This window comes from Salmo salar, chromosome 12 (genome assembly GCF_965601325.2).
Source record: "Salmo salar chromosome 12, fSalSal1, whole genome shotgun sequence".
NCBI classification, from domain to species: domain Eukaryota; kingdom Metazoa; phylum Chordata; class Actinopteri; order Salmoniformes; family Salmonidae; genus Salmo; species Salmo salar.
The window spans coordinates 48,690,716-48,709,131 of record NC_138302.1 but is presented as its reverse complement, the minus strand read 5'-3'; the positions used below and the strand labels follow the sequence as shown (position 1 = coordinate 48,709,131).

The 18,416-nt window shown below is 40.9% G+C and overlaps 2 long non-coding RNA genes across 3 annotated transcripts; one reads left to right on the top strand and one right to left on the bottom strand.

Moving 5' to 3' along the window:
• The first annotated feature begins 4,014 nt into the window (after positions 1–4,014).
• Positions 4,015–7,706, top strand: LOC106565260 (uncharacterized). The gene is made up of 3 exons (XR_001319638.3): positions 4,015–6,505; positions 7,068–7,219; positions 7,408–7,706. It is a non-coding gene; the product is annotated as an uncharacterized LOC106565260 (long non-coding RNA).
• Positions 7,707–9,263: 1,557 nt separating this feature from the next.
• On the bottom strand, positions 9,264–16,838 carry LOC106565259 (uncharacterized). Of its 2 annotated transcripts, XR_014379710.1 has the most exons (6): positions 15,749–16,838; positions 15,292–15,423; positions 15,006–15,073; positions 14,349–14,901; positions 12,468–14,136; positions 9,264–12,382 (listed from the first exon to the last, which is right to left on the bottom strand). It is a non-coding gene; the product is annotated as an uncharacterized LOC106565259 (long non-coding RNA). The 2 variants fall into 2 exon arrangements; XR_014379709.1 differs by having other exon boundaries at positions 14,349–15,073.
• Between the last annotated feature and the right edge of the window lie 1,578 nt (positions 16,839–18,416).

Below are 18,416 nucleotides of genomic sequence, written 5' to 3'. Positions count from 1 at the left end.
TGTGGAATAAAAGCCACTGTTGGCGGGCTGCTGTCTGGTTGATCGCTGCTAGTTGTCATCTTCATCTCAACTAATTTGCGTCTCAACGCGCTGCTGCGGGCTCCCTCCTTTTCCTCCTCTACCTGTACTGCCACTGCCTCGATCGGCGGATCAGGCAATTGTTTTATTTTATTCACTGCTTTTCTCGCATTGGCTAACTGAGATCGCCTATTTGTATTCACATACTGTAGGTCACAACTTGCAGACTTGTTTACGTGATGCTGTGCGTTTTGTTGCTAACCTTACTTTGCTACCTGACAACTTTACGGTTTTTACTTTTTAATTACCGTTTATATTTTTTGTTTTTCCCTCGCTCGACTTTTTTTTTCATTCAACTTTTTCACCCCGGACGCTTTATCTGGACGTGGTTCGTCAGGACCTCCACCAGCCGAAGCTAAGTAGTAACATTAACATGATGCCTTCTAATTGCAGTCGCTGTACTCATAATATACAGGAGAACGATCGCCTAAACTTCGAGGACAGCTGTGCTGCAAGCCCAGCTTCAGACACAATCGTTAGGCAAGGGTAATTTCAGTGTAGAAAAGGATGAAACAGCGTCTGTGCCACCAGTAAGTACAGATAGTAGTATAAATCCCCTCGATTTGCTGCAGGCTCTGCATCGGGCCATATGGATGTCCAGTGGATCTTTAACCAGCCAGTCTTCGTAAATGTCTTTGGTGAACCACGAGTCCTGGAATTTACATTTTCCAGGCATAGCTGAAGGTTCGCTTAAAGTTAGCTTTCTCGCTTGTTTGCCGCTGTTTAACCTGCATCATTTGACTTCAATCATTCATGCACGCACGTGACCGTCGCACTTTCTCGAGGCAGGTGACGCGTGAAAAAAGAACACACAGACAGCGGAACGTAGCCTATTACTGACATTAAGTTTTTTTTTTTATTGAAAACGCAAAAACTTCCATTTCTATTCTTGCACAAAATATATAAATTCAAGCACTTTCAATGACCCATGTCTATTTATATTTTCAAAACCTTTCAAGGATTTCAAGGCACCGTTGGGAACCCTGTCTTCAGTTTCTTGGCAATTTATGTCATGGAATAGCCTTCATTTCTCAGAACAAGAATAGTGTAAGAAGAAAGTTCTTTGTTTCTGGCCATTTTGAGCCTGTAATCGAACCCACAAATACTGATGCTCCAGATACTCAACTAGTCTAAAGAAGGCCAGTTGTATTGCTTCTTTAATCAGTACAACAGTTTTCAGCTATGCTAACATAATTGCAAAAGGGTTTTCAAAATGATAAACTTGGATTAGCTAACACAACGTGCCATTGGAACACAGGTGTGATGGTTGCTGATAATGGGCCTTTGTACGCCTATGTAGATATTCCATTTAAAAAAGCAGCCGTTTCCAGCTACAATAGTCATTTACAACATTAACAATGTCTACACTGTATTTCTGATCAATTTGAAGTTATTTTAAGGGACAAAAATTTTGCTTTTCTTTCAAAAACAAGGAAATGTTTAAGTGACCCCAAATTTATGAACGGTTGTGTACATTCCTAAAGATATATGTACTTTTTACTCCCATACATTTTCCCTGACACCCAAAAGTACTCATTACATTTCGATTGCTCAGGCAGGACCCCAATATGGTCCAATTCACGCACTGCGTTTGTAAATTGTCTTGAGCGTTGGATTGTGCCCTTGGCTGTCTGTAAACCCCCCTCCCCCTCCAAAAAAAAGTGTGCCATCGGGTTTACATAATAAGGAATTTGATGTTGTCATGACTTCAAATCCAATTTTTATTTGTCACATGTGCCGAATACAACAGGTGTAGTAGACCTTACTTACAAGCCCTTAACCATCAATAGTTTTGAGAAAATACTTGTAAAAAAGTAAGAGATAAGAATAACAAATATTTAAAGAGCAGCAGCAAATAACAATAGCGGGGCTATATACAGGGGGTACCGGTACAGAGTCAATGTGCGGGGGCACTGGTGTCAAGGTAATTGAGGTAATATGTACAGTTGAAGTTGGAAGTTTACATACACTTAGGTTGGAGCCATTAAAACTAGTTTTTCAACCACTCCACAAATTTCTTGTTAACAAACTATAGTTTTGGCAAGTCGGTTAGGACATCTACTTTGTGCATGACACAAGTAATTTTTCCAACAATTATTTACAGACAGATTATGTCACTTATAATTCACTGTATCACAATTCCAGTGGGTCAGAGGTTTACATACACTAAGTTGACTGTGCCTTTAAACAGCTTTGAAAATTCCAGAAAATGATGTCATGGCTTTAGAAGCTTCTGATTGGCTAATTGACATAATTTGAGCCAATTGGAGGTGTACCTGTGGATGAATTTCAAGGCCTACCTTCAAACTCAGTGCCTCTTTGCTTGACATCATTGGAAAATCAAAAGAAATCAGCCAAGACCTCCACAAGTATGGTTCATCCTTTGGAGCAATTTCCAAAAGCCTGAAGGTACCACATTCATCTGTACAAACAATAGTACGCAAGTATAAACACCATGGGACCATGCAGTCGTCATGCCGCTCAGGATGGAGATGCGTTCTGTCTCCTAGAGATGAACGTACTTGGGTGCGAAAAATGCAAATCAATCCCAGAACAACAGCAAAGGACCTTGTGAAGATGCTGGAGGAATCGGGTACAAAAATATTCACAGTAAAACAAGTCCTATATCAACATACCCTGAAAGGCCGCTCAGCAAGGAAGAAGCCACTACTCCACAACCGCCATAAAAAAGCCAGACTACAGTTTGCAACTGCACATGGGGACAAAGATTGTACTTTTTGGAGAAATGTCCTCTGGTCTGATGAAACAAAAATAGAACTGTTTGGCCATAATGACCATCGTTATGTTTGGAGAAAAAAGTGGGAGGCTGGCAAGCCAAAGAACACCATCCCAACCGTGAAGCACGGGGGTAGCAGCATCATGATGTGGGGGTGCTTTGCTGCAGGAGGGACGGGTGCACTTCACAAAATAGATGGCATCATGAGGCGGGAAAATTATGTGGATATATTGAAGCAACATCTCAAGACATCAGTCAGGAAGTTAAAGCTTGGTTGCAAATGGGTCTTCCAAATGACCCCAAGCATACTTCCAAAGTTGTGGCAAAATGGCTTAAGGACAACAAAGTCAAGGTATTGGAGTGGCCATCACAAAGCTCTGACCTCAATCATATAGACCATTTGTGGGCAGAACTGAAAGAGCTTGTGTGAGCAAGGAGGCCTACAAACCTGACCCAGTTACACCCGCTCTGTCAGGAGGAATTGGCAAAAATTCACCCAATTTATTGTGGGAAGCTCATGGAAGCCTACCCAAAACGTTTGACCCAAATTAAACAATTTAAAGGCAACGTCACCAAATACTAATTGAGTGTATTTAAACTTCTGGGAATGTGATGAAATAAATAAAAGCTGAAATAAATCATTCCCTCTACTATTATTCTGACATTTCACATTCTTAAAATAAAGTACTGATCCTAACTGACCTAAAACAGGGATTTTTTACTTGGATTAAATGTCAGGAATTGTGAAAAACTGAGTTTAAATGTATTTGGCTAAGGTGTATGTAAACCTCCGACTCCAACTGTATGTAGCTACATGTAGTTATTACGAAGCATGAGTTAGATGGTTTAATTTTATTTTTGGCAGTGAAACAAGGCTACTCAGGCGAGAGAAAAACATCACCCAAATGTATAGCCCTGTTGGAAAATCTAAAAAGACTGTTCAAATTTGTTTTATTTGGCGTACCCCCGACAGCATTGCGCGTACCCCTGGGAGTTTGGGAATAGCCGATCTACCTTCACCACCTCCCACCCACTCAGGCCCCTATCCAGACCTCTCTGGATCTGTGTGCAAAATGTGTGTTTCAAGTTTGCGATAGATCATTTTCACCCCTTTATAGTAAAAGCATTACATGCATAATCGCATTTGTGGTTACTGTTTTTTTTTTTTGCTATGTTATAGCCTACTGCATTGGTGTGCTTATAATGTGAAGAAATATCCTAATAGTTTATCAACATTTCAAGCTAAGTGTTCTGATCTATTGCGTCAGCCAGATTTTTTTTTTTTTTTACACACAAAGGTTTTTGATGCTAGTGGTTGTCCCAGACTATGTTTGGAATATTTATTTCTCGAACAGAGTAGAATAGTTCCGACTTTTGTACTATGGGAGAGAGTAGATTGACATAGGCTAGGGCTTTTGCTGTTTGTTAGGCCTACTAATCTTGTTGGCTGACGAAAAGTAAATGTGGAGAATTCTTCCAATGTCTTCAATATGCAACCTCGGAATTGGACAAGTACATGTCCCTGATGTGTCTGTCTTCACTTGTAGCCTGTGAGAAAGACCTGATCAAGAGATGGAAAGCCATGTGAGTGAGAGGTGCTACAGAGCGGGCAGCACTCACGGAGAAGGGCACAACACAGAACTCCAGGCCAAGGGAGGGGTGCATTACGGCCATTTGTTTAGGGTGCATTACGGCCACACAAAGGAGATGCCGCAGTGAACTTCGAGGCATTATCAAGTGCTTAAATTGAGCGTGTACAGCGGGCGCAAAAAACTAAGCTAAACATATAGCCCAACGTTTGTAGAACAACTAAAGTTACATTAATAACTCTAAATTAAGCATACAGGAGTACCTATTTCTTTGTTAACCGCTCAACACAGAATAGCCACGTGTGCACTCCCTCATCGTTTCGAGAAAATATCCTTTCAATTTTATTCAGCTTTGTTCAATTGTATTCTTCATAATATAAAATAATGCCACAGAATTCTAAGCAAATCCTGCTAAATAACTAGTGTAGCCCATAGCCATTTGGCATAGCCAGATCAGGACCTAACAAACAGTGGTTGCTCCACTAATAGTTGTGTGATTATGCTGCGGGATTTAGAGGTAATTTGTGGTTTAGTACGGTACCCTGCGTCACCACTTCATTGCTCCAGACCAGCGCAAGGGGGAGTTAAGAGCACTGATTATGCTTTTCGGTCCTACTGTGTCTCTAACTGACAATAAATGGGCAATAGAAACCTAAATAGAAACTGATAATTGTGCACGACTTCAGTATTACTTACTAAAAAGTCTTTGTTAGGATTATTTTGTTCTTACTGTAGTACTGTAGGCCACTCCCAACCAGTCACATTGTACAGCTCCTGAGTGGTGCAACAGTCTAAGACACATTTACATTTTACATTTTAGTCATTTAGCAGACGCTCTTATCCAGAGCGACTTACAAATTGGTGCATTCACCTATAATATCCAGTGGAACAACCACTTTACAATAGTGGTTGTAAAGTGCATAGCAGTGCAAGCTGTGTTGGTTCAATACTTGTGCTGGTCTTGACTGGGAGACCCATGAGATGACTAGTTTTTGGTTTCTCTCCCTCTAAAAACAGAAATAAGTCATTCTAAATAACAAACTGGCTTCATTTACAAATTAGTAACAATGTCTCACCCCATGTTCAAGAATGGCCTTTTTCTCACTCATTTTACGTTATTTGAAAACGAAATCATCTCCAAAATATAGTTATTTTTTTTAAAGGGGCAATGCACTAATAATGGAGCTGACTAGGGAAACGTTCCCGCTGTTCTGTTCTTAGTGCCAGTCTGCACGTTCAAACTAAAACAATGTAACTAATAATGGCATCTTATGCTTTCGTTAATAAAATTTGTTTCCTAAGAGCCCAATCCGAAAGTAACTTTCTGATATCATCCTCCTCGTCTGTACTTTTATCAATGCTCAACCTCTGTGCCCTCAGTGAAGCTCTCGTTAACCCCACCCTCACTACCACTTAGTGTTCAAACATCAGCTGGCTAAACCCTACTATTTGACTCCTGCATTGGAAGAGCCACTTGCACAAAATTGCTTATAACAATCATGCCTCTCTTCCCTTTCCACAGATCATGACTTTAGTTTTTACAAATCTTGAGCAACTCCCCTCTGAATATTTCTACGTTTACTCCAGTAACTGGACATTTTACCTGGAAACTTTCGGTATGATACCATCAACGCTGGAATGTTTAACATCACTTTAAGTCAACAACAAAACAATGCAAGACTGGTTATCTAAGAAGGGCAACAACAGGAAAGTTAAATGTAAATTAATCTCCATGGTATGTTTCTTTGTGTGTGTGTCTAAGGATGGTGGAAATGTTTTACTATGCATGCAGATACTACACTGAATATATAACGCCAATACTAGACTGATGTAGTCCTATGTTTCCTCAGCTGTGTGGAGCAAAACATTTTATCTTTGACATGAGGTGGCTGATCGCAGAACAGTGTTAAAAATATTTACAGTTAATTCTATTGGTGCGTAAACTGGTGAAATGGCGATTATGATTGGTGCTCATTTTTGTTGACCACATTACCTTTTACTCAGTATTTAAATGTCTCAGCTCTGAATTAAAGCGACACCAAAGAGCTATGCTACAATATTATCAACGTGATGAGGATGCCTCTGTGCAGCTGGATGAGAGGTAAATTAGATAAATTACAGTCAATTTGGTTGGTGAGCGAACAGGGCTAAATAGTTAATTGAAGCAATCATTTTAAGTAACCTAGCTTTAAGGTTGATCTTTACAATTTAGCCGAGCTAACGTTACAACAATGCAGTTCCAACGGCCACTCACGAGATCCCTGCAGCTTGCTAGTTTGTTCTGAAGACCGTTGACTAGCTAGCATAGCTAGCTAACTAAGCAAATTGCTTTACTATTTTTAAACTTTTAGCTGGTTACTGTTTGTAACTTGACAATGTTAACTCGTAGGGCACTTTTATTGTCCATGTAACGTTAGTTGGCCAAACCTAAAGTTGTCTGCCAACATGGCTAACGTTACGTTAGCTAGTCTAACTTTAGCGTCCATCAACTAAGTCCCTAACGTTAACCCTAAAGGCATTATTGACTTATTGACACATGACAGTTCCTAGGGTCCTTGTTAACATGAACCTTAGCCATACTATTTGTCATGATATAACATATCAAACAATAACCATAACTTAAACATACTTTAATTTATCATATAACTTATATACATTCTTAGGTAACATCAACTCACCTTGGCTTTCTACTGGGACAACAGAGACGCCGACTGGGTTTTTAGAGACAGATGCGCAAGCAAGGTGATCCAGATGATGAGCTGTTCTCTCCAGAGGATTCCACAGGACAACGTTTATATGTGGTACCACACATCAGGTAAGGGGTGCCTTTTAATGGTGATTTGCAAACCACACAGAAGGTAAACAGACAACTTTTAATGGTGATTTGCAAATCACAGAGGGTAAGAGCGCCTTTTAATTGGTGATTTTGATCATTTCAGTGCAGGTCCGTTGTCACACCCTGATCTGTTTCTCCTGTCTTTGTGCTCGTCTCCACTCCCTCAGGTGTCGTCCATCTTCCCCAGTGTATTCATACCTGTGTTCTCTGTTTCCAGTTTGTTTTGTCCGTCAAGCCTACCAGCGGTTTTCCCCTTGCGCCTGTCTTTTTCTATAGTTCCTGTTTTCCTGGTTTTGACCATTCTGCTTGCCCTGACCCTGAGCCTGCCTGGTGTTCTGTACCTTGTCACGCCACCCTGGACTGAAACTACCTGCCGTTCTGTACCTTTTGCAGGAATGCAATCTGGTGAGGGCCAAAAAGGTGACACTTTTGTTTTATTGCACTGAAACATGCAACAACAAAAAATCATTGCAAGGGAGAAGTGCAGGTTTTAACTAATTAAACAACAAAGAATATGATCTACATGATCAGTCTCTGTGTGTAAAATGAAAAATGGTTAATGTGAACTAACTCACAGCTAAAAAATGTAAAGAAAGCAATCCAATGTTATTTGTTACCTAGACTACTGCAAATGAGTCTTGAGAAAAAAACAATACTAATATTGTAGTTAGCCATGCCATGACAGCCTTTATAATAGAACGCTTGTGACCACACACATCTAAATATTGCACTTGGGGGGGAAAAAACATCTTAAAATAGAAAGAAACAAACAGGCTCTATTATAGTGGCCACAAGGCTACATGTGTGCAAAAATAATGTTCACTGAGTAAAAAAAAATATATAATCCCCCTCACACGTTACTGTCAAGTTCAACACAACAAAAATAATCTCTTTGGGCTACACTGCACGTAATTACATTGTACACTTTATGCCTGTGGACATCTAACCACTACCTGCCGCCCCAACAAGCAATGCCTCATTTTCACCTAATTCTCTCAATCTGAAAATGAACCACATACTGTAGAGGGAAAACATTAGTTAACAGATAGTGGTTAACTAGTTTCAGAGATTGTCAGGGTACAGTAAGCAACTAAGAACGGCAAGTAGTTGTATACTATAGCGAATTGGTTAGGTTACTAATGTTAGCTCATCTGATGAAGTGACGTTAGCTAGATAATGTTGGCTGTCTGGTTTTATTAGCAAGCAAATTTTCACAACATAAACTCAATTATTTGATCCGTTAAGTTGGCTAATGTTGCTCAACATTTCTATGGCTAGCTAATGGAGAATTCGATCCAGCTAGCAAGATACTTAACAATGCTAATACTTGTTCCATCACACTTTCTCCCTCACCTCAAACTTTCCAAATTTCCAGTTGTTTTTCGGTTCCAGCTCATGAAGTACGCTTCATCACCTTCTCACCCTCGTCTCCGTGGTCAGGCTTCTCACCTAACATTACCTTTTCGTTATCGTTCAGGGGACGCGCTGCTGTAACTGGCAAACTGCCTTTCCAGAGTGCTGATGCTGTAACTAGTAAGTTGGTTGTCTCTTCTGTCTTCAGTCGAGCTCAAGAAACGCTAGTGTACCGATGAGTGTGTGCCGCTGACGGCGTGCCACCCAAAAAACGCTGCCGGATCGACAGGTCATTGTTTGCTGTGACATTGAACCTATTTGGTTAACTTTAGCTAGCTATAACAATCGGTTTGTCAACTGAAGTTCGATGGCTGGCTTGCTAGCTAACATTAACTTACATGTGTGTAGCATTAGCGATGTTTTCTCAGAATGCCATTTCGCATTGCTAGTTATAGCCTAATCAAATCAAATCAAATCAAATCTATTTTTATATAGCCCTTCGTACATCAGCTGATATTCTCAAAGTGCTGTACAGAAACCCAGCCTAAAACCCCAAACAGCAAGCAAAGCATGTGAAAGAAGCACGGTGGCTAGGAAAAACTCCCTAGGAAAAACTCCCTAGAAAGGCCAAAAACCTAGGAAGAAACCTAGAGAGGAACCAGGCTATGAGGGGTGGCCAGTCCTCTTCTGGCTGTGCAGGGTGGATATTATAACAGAACATGGTCAAAATGTTAAAATGTTAAAATGTTCATAAATGACCAGCATGGTCAAATAATAATAATCATAGTAGTTGTCGAGGGTGCAACAAGCACGTCCGGTGAACAGGTCAGGGTTCCATAGCCGCAGGCAGAACAGTTGAAACTGGAGCAGCAGCACGGCCAGGTGGACTGGGGACAGCAAGGAGTCATCATACCAGGTAGTCCTGAGGCATGGTCCTAGGGCTCAGGTCCTCCGAGAGAAAGACAGAAAGAGAGAAAGAGAGAATTAGAGAGAGCATATTTAAATACACACAGGACACCGGATAAGACAAGAGAAATACTCCAGATGTAACATTGAACCTATTTGGTTAACTAGCTAGCTAGCTATGACAATCAATTTGTATTGCTAGGTATAGCCTGCTGTTAGTTAGCCAGCTGAAACATTGAACCTATTTGGTTAACTTTAGCTAGCCATGACAAACGGTTTCTATTGCTAGTGACAACTCTATGGATAGGGATTTTAGTTAATGTTTTAGCTAACGTTAACGTGACATGTCTAAACAAAAGATCCCAAGTTAAAGCTTGCTGTTAGCTAGCTAACGTTAATGGAGGTTAGATGACTGGCTTGTTTTCTCAGAATGCCATTTCGCATTGCTAGTTGCTAACATTGAACCTATTTGGTTAACTTTATCTAGCTATGACAATTGGTTGGTATTGCCAGTAACGTTACTCTATGGATTGTAATTTAATTTTAATAGCTAGCGAGTTAACGTTACATGCCTTAAAAAGACCAAGTTAAAGCTTGCTGTTAGTTAGCCAGCTGAAGTTCAATGGCTGGCCTGCTAGCTAACATAGAATCTATTTGGTTAACTTTAGCTAGCTATGACAATCGGTTTGTATTGCTAGTAAAGGCTTGCTATTAGCTAGCCATCTGATGTTCCATGGGTGGCTTACTAGCCAAATAAATATACATTGGAGTTGATTGCCAAGAACACAGTGAATGTTCCTGAGTGGCGAAGTTACAGTTATGACTTAAATCAATGGCAAGACCTGAAAATGGTTGTCTAGCAATGATCAACAACCAATTTGACAGAGCTTAAAGAATAATGGGCACATACTGCACAATCCAGGTGTGGAAAGTTCTCAGAGCTTTACCCAGAAATACTCCCAGCTGTGATCGCTGCCAAATGTGCTTCAACAAAGTATTGACTTAGGGTGTGAATACTTAATTTATTTCATTTTCAATACATTTGCAAACATTTCTAAAAAAATATGTTTTAACTTTGTCATTATGGGGTATTTTGTGTAATTGGGTGAGAGAAAAATATATTTACTCCATTTTAAAATCAGGCTGTAACAACAAAATGTGGAAAAGGTGTAAGGGTGTGAATACTTTCTGAAGGCACTGTATGTGAAGATGAATCCACTAATTGTCACTCTGGATAGGAGCGTCTGCTAAATGACTAAAATGTAATGTAATAGAAATTAATCATAAATAATGTATTGTGTCACTTTGGAGTCACTTTTATTGTAAATAAGAATAGAATACCATAATTAAAGATAATCATGAATGAATCGTGAATAATGATGAGTGAGAAAGTTACAGCGGTATAAAATGCTGACCTCCCCTATTATTGGTAATGGTGAGAGGTTAGCATGTCTTGGGGGTATGATCCTCTAACTTTCTCACTCATCATTGTTCATGATTCATTCATGATAATCCGTAATCAGGGTCGCATCCACATTAATGTAGAAGTGTTCAGAAACATACTCGATTCTTATTTACAATAAAATTACTCCAAATTGGCACAATACAGGATTTACCATTCATTACCTTTAAATAAAAGGTGACATTCTGTATAGTCATATGAAACAGTTTCTCAAATCCAAAATGCTGGAGTATAGAGCCAAATTAAAAGTTTAGCTTCACTGTCAAAATAAATACGTAGGGGAGTGTACGTGAGTGAAGAAAAGAGAGTATGTCACATCACACCCCCTTTTATAGTGACAGGTCACATGGGTACAGTAAGGGTGTGGCATCACTGTAAACATCTTTGATATTAAGCATCTCAATGATATCACGTGAAAGGGAAGAAGTTCTCATAGGTCGTTTGGCGACCTGTTACTCTACTCAGAGAACCAAGGTTACATCCGTAGCCCAGCATTTTCATGTCTGTATTTATTCAAATGGTAAATACAACTGGAGAGTAATTTAAAAATATACTCATAGCATCTCTGAATCTTTATGTGGCATTCCTCCTCCAGACCTGATTGAGGGCTAGAAGGCTCCATAACATCAGCTGCCCAGCTGCTTCCCTTTGTCGCGTTTCCTATTAGGACCAGCCTGAATCCCAGACGATAAATCTTTCTGAGCTGAAAGAGTTAACAGAATTATCTTAAATTTGTTTTTCTTTATTGAAATTGCATGGCATGCACAAGTCATCTCCCGATATCCTGGGGACCTGATTCAATGTTGAATATTGCAGTGCATCCGGTGTGACCATGCTGAGTAAGGTTATACACCACAGTGTATTTCACAACAGGAGGATTTCAAACCTAACCAAATAGAAGGGATGTTATACCCTCTAAATAATCAGACACTCTATCCACCACATTTACGTTCTACATTTAGTGTGTATACTTTATTCCTTTATTTACATGCGCTTTATACATTAGGTGAAGTAGTCAAAACAAGGGCAGATATTTATGACATACGCTACTGAAAAGGATGCTCATGCTAGTGTTGAAGATTAAGTTTCCCTTGAGCCGCATGATTGACAGACCAGTCATCATTTTTTGTAGTAGGGGTTGGAAGTCTGATTCCTTAAGTATTATTTTTTTTTACACAGCAGTGGGAATGTTGTCAAGGAAAAACATGAAGAGGGGCAAACATGGAGGTGTTGAGGCTGGGCCAGTGCTGCCCCTGTTGAGGCTGGGCTGGGGGTGTTTAGTCTGGGCCTGGTACTACCCCTATTGAGGCTGGGCTGAGGGTTTTGAGGTTGGGCTTGGGGTGTGGAGGCTGGTCCAGCTGCTGCCCTTGTCGAGGCTGGGGCTGGTGGCCCTGTGTGCTGGGGCCTCCTGCTCTCCTGCCCTGAAGGGTGAAAGGAACCACTTACTGTACATACAGTACACATATGTAGCAACACAAGAATATAGATGGCGAGAGTAAGCAGTACCTGAAGATATAGAAGAGGAGGTAAACACTCCGGGCTCTGGTCCTCAGCACAGTGGCTTCATTGGACATTGACACCTGGCTGTCGTTACAGCAGAACCAGTTTCCACTGGCATTCAAGATGTCACTAATGTAGTGCCCTGTGGAACAAAGACAGACAGACTCGAGGTCAAAGGTCAGGCTCTTGTGGGTAATGGAGTGTGTTATAACAGTTAAACAGTTCATTTGGAAGGTATTTTATCTGTTACATGTGTCAAGTTTGGAAATCAGAGATAAAGAAATATACACGTGGCATATAATTAGGCATGCCTCTCCATTCCTTTGAATTAAATTGCGCGAACTCTAAACATATTGCAGTGCTTGTCAGGATGGCACTTCGCTCTGAAGCCTGCAGCCTTGCTCGCTTGGCTGAAGTGGCTATTGGAGGGTCTAATTATCCCCTACATCAGGGTTCCCCAACTGGCAGCCCGTGGGATGAATTTGGCCCACGGGTGATTTTATTTGCCCCCCCCCATGTTTTCTGAGCAAAAAAAATGTAATTGTTAAAAGACTGTAAAAACACCAGCAAATCAGTTCCAAGTGATTTTCATTTTGGAAATCTGATCCAAAGTATTCCCACGCACAATAAAGAGATATGTGATTGTACACAAATGTAAGCAAGGTTTGAAATTAGTCAAATATGATATCTGTTTGGGCTTCTTACGGTCAATTTGCAGTCTACAAATTATTATTATCCCTGGCCTTCACCCGCAATAATTTTCACTCCCTCAGCTTTGGGATACTTGTGTATATGGCAGAGGCGCATGTGAATGCGCAAATTGAGAGCAGAGGAGAAGGGAGGGATTTGGGTTTCAGCCTATGCCAAATGTACTGTGCATCTGCATGTGTGTTTTAAGGTATTTACTTACCGGAGTTTGGAGCCTCCCAAATGAGAGACTACGCCAGTCAGCTGGTAGTAGCCATTCACTGACTTCACTGGCTGCTGCTTCTGTAAGAAAACACATGTGATCATTGGATTGGATTTCCTCTACAGTCAACCACACTGTCTAGTCTACTACATTACTAGTCTACTGCAGAAGGTGCACTATATCGTGTACTCCTCATAACTATCTCAGTGTTCTGTCATAACTTATTTTTCATTCCTGGTTTCACTCTCTCTCCTCACCACTGAGGCTGTCCACAGCACTTTCCCTGGTTCCTGGTCATTTGAATCTGAGGGGTCAAATATACATATAAAGAGCTGTGAAAACGTGGTCGCTTGTCTGAATTGCTCTGGTCTAAAACAGCTCCCATACATCACTGAAGATGTCTGAGAAACATTTTAATTTGTAGCTTATAGCTTCTCTGTCTGCAGGACCATTTTGGGAGTAGGTGGCTTGTGTGGTTTTGGCGCAAGAATAGTGTTGTGGTGCCATGACCTACCTGAACAGCAGAGGGCGCTATCTTTGGCCTCTCCAGGTGGGCTGGAGACTTGGCTGGCGAGGGTCTGGGGGATGGACACCTGGATATTGGGGGCCTGGTTGGTCAGGGCCTGTGGGCTGACACTGTGCAGGGGTGGCACCATGTCCCCACAGAGGGTGGAGAGCCTCAGCTCCTAAGGAAACAAAAGAGGAGCCTCCAGCTTCTCCAACCCCCCAGGTCCTCCAAACCTCTTCTGATGCAGAACCAACACACTGCCCAGAGACAGAGAGGAAAAGAGATGAACAGACAGACAATGAAACCAGTCAACAAAATAACAGATGAGTGAAATCTGTTCGGTGGTGCTCATCCCTAAGTCCTACAAAATGCTCAGGAAGGTAACTACTCCGAAAGGCTCAGGACACAATGACCACTCATTTCATTAAACACTGCCAGTCCTATGAGAGGTTATAAAGGGGCAACTCACAGAGGCAGTGTGTGGAACTGCTCCACCTTTGAGGCGTAGGTAGAAGCCTTTGCAGCCATCACATGTGAATTCAACCTTTTCGCCCTGGGTTAGAAACAAAAGCATTACAAAATGAGTGATACCACTTCAATAATAAGATACCGTATTCTAAGGCAGTGGGCAGCTTTCCCTGGGTATTAGTCTCTACACCCAGGGCTGAGCCCTACGTGCTGACTTTGAAAGTGAGTGCTAGGCTGCTTAGCAAGGTGCGCTCAGAGCTGAAGTCCAATGAGAGGTGATCGTAGTCCTCTCTAGTGGACGACTCACGCCCACAGCTTCAAAAGCAGGACAAAGAAGAAAAATGCATCAGGTTTCTGTTTCAGGTCTCTACAATGTTATGCCATGTGTTTTGTAATATTATTTGTAGAAAGATCATGTTACCAGTAGATACATTACAACCAACGGGAGCTCTTACCTGGGAAACAGGGCAGGTATAGTTCACCCCGAGCGTCTTCAGTATCATGCCCTCCTCCTTCAGCTGGCACAGCATATTCACAAGTAACTCGTGTGCGTCCTATGATGAAAAAGAAAAATACCAAGATAAAATCCAATTATTGAGATAAAATGAACCTTTGCAAAAAGAGTGCTTGTTCAGAAGAGAGTAGTGCTCTCAGTTACCTGTTGCGTGTCCCCCAGATACTTCAAATCATATCCCGACAAGGAGTACTTGACCTTCCACATGAGGTCTGCTTTTGAAAATAAATAAATAGAAATAGGAAACAAATAAATAATTGCAATACACAGCGGAATATGAAGTGGTTCGGGTTAGCGAAAACGCTTTCCTAACCTGCTACGAAAATCACTTTCTATAGAAGTGGCGTGAAAAGAGTGTGTTCCTTCTTTAATTTATGACCACAAAAAATTGGGTGGGTGGGGTTGTGTATGCTTTTTAGCCTTCCCTTACCTGAGCAGGTTGGAGAAGGGGGAGGAGCTCCAGAGTTGTTCCTGGCGTAGGATTTCCTTTGAGAAGGAAGGCAGGACCAGGAGACACTGCAGGGTGGCGTTTAGGAAGCATGTGTTGCCAATGTTAGGCAACCTGTGAAGAAGAAGCAGCCATCAGTACACACATAGAGAGACAATATTCTATAAATATAGAGTGGCCTATGTCATAAACCTTCATAACTCTAGAAAATGCTGACAATGGCAGCCATCTTGGTCAGGTATAAGTTCTTTGTCATTCTATGCGTACACAAAGAAGTGGATGTCCTTTAGACCAAGATGACCATAATTCATGGGTTTATAAATATCGTAATAAAACTGACATGCTTGATAGTAAGCCCCATCCTCATAGTATATCAGACATTGATCTCTAAACAATAAAGAGCTTATTTTGAATGCATCTGCGGTGTGTTGTGGTTTACCCAAGAAGTTCCATGTTGACCAGGGCCCCGTTATCCTCTGGTGGCTGAGCTGGCCCTGTGAAGAGTCTGGCTTCTGGCAGCTGAGACTGGCCTCTGGGGCCTTGGGCTAGAGTGGTCCTGAAGAGACAGAGGTCTGAAGGAAGGAGAGAAACAGGTCTAAAGCCTCCAAAGCAGAGATAGTATCACTCTACACCAGTCTCTCTCTTTAATACTATACTGTACTATAAACACAGTCTGAGTAGTTATGCATGTATTGCTGTCCATATAAATGTAGTGTAATAAGTAGACCAGGGCAATAGGTTAGTACTCTATTTATCCACTAGATGTGATTAGAAGAGCCTAAAACTACAGTTTGAGGAAAATAACTTTCTGGGACTGTGTTATCAAGCATCTCAGAATAGGAGTCTGATCTAGGATCTGTTTTGCCTTTTAGATCATAATAAATCAGATTATTATGGACAGAGGACCTGATCCTAGATTAGCATTCATACATTTGATAAACACTGGCCCTGGTCTTGTAGCTCTAAACCCAACTCTTCAAGAAGACTCTAGGATGGCACTGTACTTATTTTTGTTTGAATTACCTTCTCACCCCCGTCTCCGTGGTCAGGCTTCTCACCTAACATTACCTTTTCGTTATCGTTCAGGGGACGCGCTGCTGTAACTGGCAAACTGTCTTTGCACCCTACTGCTGTCTTTCCAGAGCGCGCGCTGATTCTGTAACTAGAAAATAACCGGGGAGGAAGAATTTTAGGGTTTTCTCACAAAGTTTATAGTTTTAGACTGCAGTTGCAATTTGTTTTTTTTCACCAAAAAAAATGATATCTAACCGTACAATGTAGCTATTTTGTAATTAATCAAACCATTGAAATATATTTTTGCTGATTTCCAACGAACAAGCTAGCTATCGAAAAGTTTCCGCGTGTGTAGTGAAGTTAGCCTGCTAACGTCTTCATAGCTAGTAGCATGGAATCAGGACATGACCAAACTGTTGCTGAGATAATGGTTGGTTGAAACTTCCAAGGAGAAAAGAGGCATTGTTGAAACTCACACATATGCTTGCAGTGTAAAAAAAGGGGGGGGGGGGGGGGGGGGGGTGAATTTGATTCATACCCGAATACCCCAACCAAGGAGCAACTTCCAAAGAAGCTGAGAAGTGAACCGTAAATGAGCCAGCCTACAGGACAACATCGTCCGCATCCTCACTGCAAAAATCAAAGAGAGCGCAGATGACATCATGGATTTGGTAAAAAAGAACACTATCAGTATCGTTAACCTGAAGAAATCGATTGTTTTCACTGCTGAGGAGTAAAAACTCTGAAGCAGCAGAACGCAACATTGAAAATTCAGGTTGGAAAGCAGGAGAACTGAAATGGAGTCAAAGGTAAACGAGAATGACCGGTATAGTCGGAGATGGAATCTGCGAATTTATGGAATAGCAGAAAAATCTGACGAGAACATCAAAGCAAGAGTGAAGGACATTTGCAGGGCAATAGTCCCGGAGGAGGAGCGAAATGTTGTTGCAGGTTCTCTGGATGTAGTGCACCGCCTGGGTAGGCTGAGAGATGGGGAAACAACCAGCCACCACGACCAGTGATCATGAGATTCATCTCCAAGACAGCGAGGGATACGACATGGAAAGTGCAAAGAAAAATGACTATTTAAAGAAGAACAACCTGAGGTTCAACAACATTTGATAACGAAGCTCGGAATCGTCTGTGGCCGATGATTGAGAGAGCAAGGAAGGAAGGGAAAAGTGCATACTTTGCGGGAGCCAAGGCTTTTGTTAATGGAAGGGAAATTCACGCAGACGCCTAGCTTGATGACTGTTGGATTTATCAAGTGAGTTGTGCAGGAGTTTTATTTGCATCTGATAAAACGTAATATTTCTTGAGGAAAGAGCATTGTTTGTGTGAGCCAATTTTTTTTTGTGTATATATATATATATATATATATATATATATATATATATATATATATATATATATATTTTTTATGGCAGGGAAATTCGCACTGACACTTAATGTTAGCTTGATGGCTATTCGTTTTTACCAATCTATAGTACAATGTTATTTGCAATTGTATAGAAATATATATAATTTAGGCCAACCACTTGCGTGGCGCAAAGGACTTTTTATTTGCAACTAGTAAGAACTTTTCTTTTTGTGAGAACCCGATTCATGTGAACGTATACAAGTTTAATATTCTTCATATAGTCGCTGTGATAGTAAATGTCAATTTCTGTTTTTTCTATTAATGCCAGGGGAATCCGTAATATTTTGAAAAGGAAATCTTTATTTTTGTATTGTAAGGGTAAGAGTGCCGACTTTTATTTTATTCAAGAAACTCATGCCTGTTCCACAGATACTGCGTTTTGGAAGTGTCAGTGGGGGAATGCTATTTGTTTTTCATGTGGTACTAATCGGTCAGCAGGTGTCGCTATTTTAAAAGGCAACTTTAAGGGTCATATAGTGAGTCATCAAGCAGATAATACAGCCAGATGGATTATACTATTGGTAGATGTCAACCACGTTCAATTCATTGTTGTAAATACTTATGATTCCAATAACAAGTCAAGTTATTTTATTTAGAGACATTGAGAGGAAAATAAGTAAAATGATGTCTAAATTTTCATTGGCCAAAGTAATATGGGGTGGCGATTTTAATA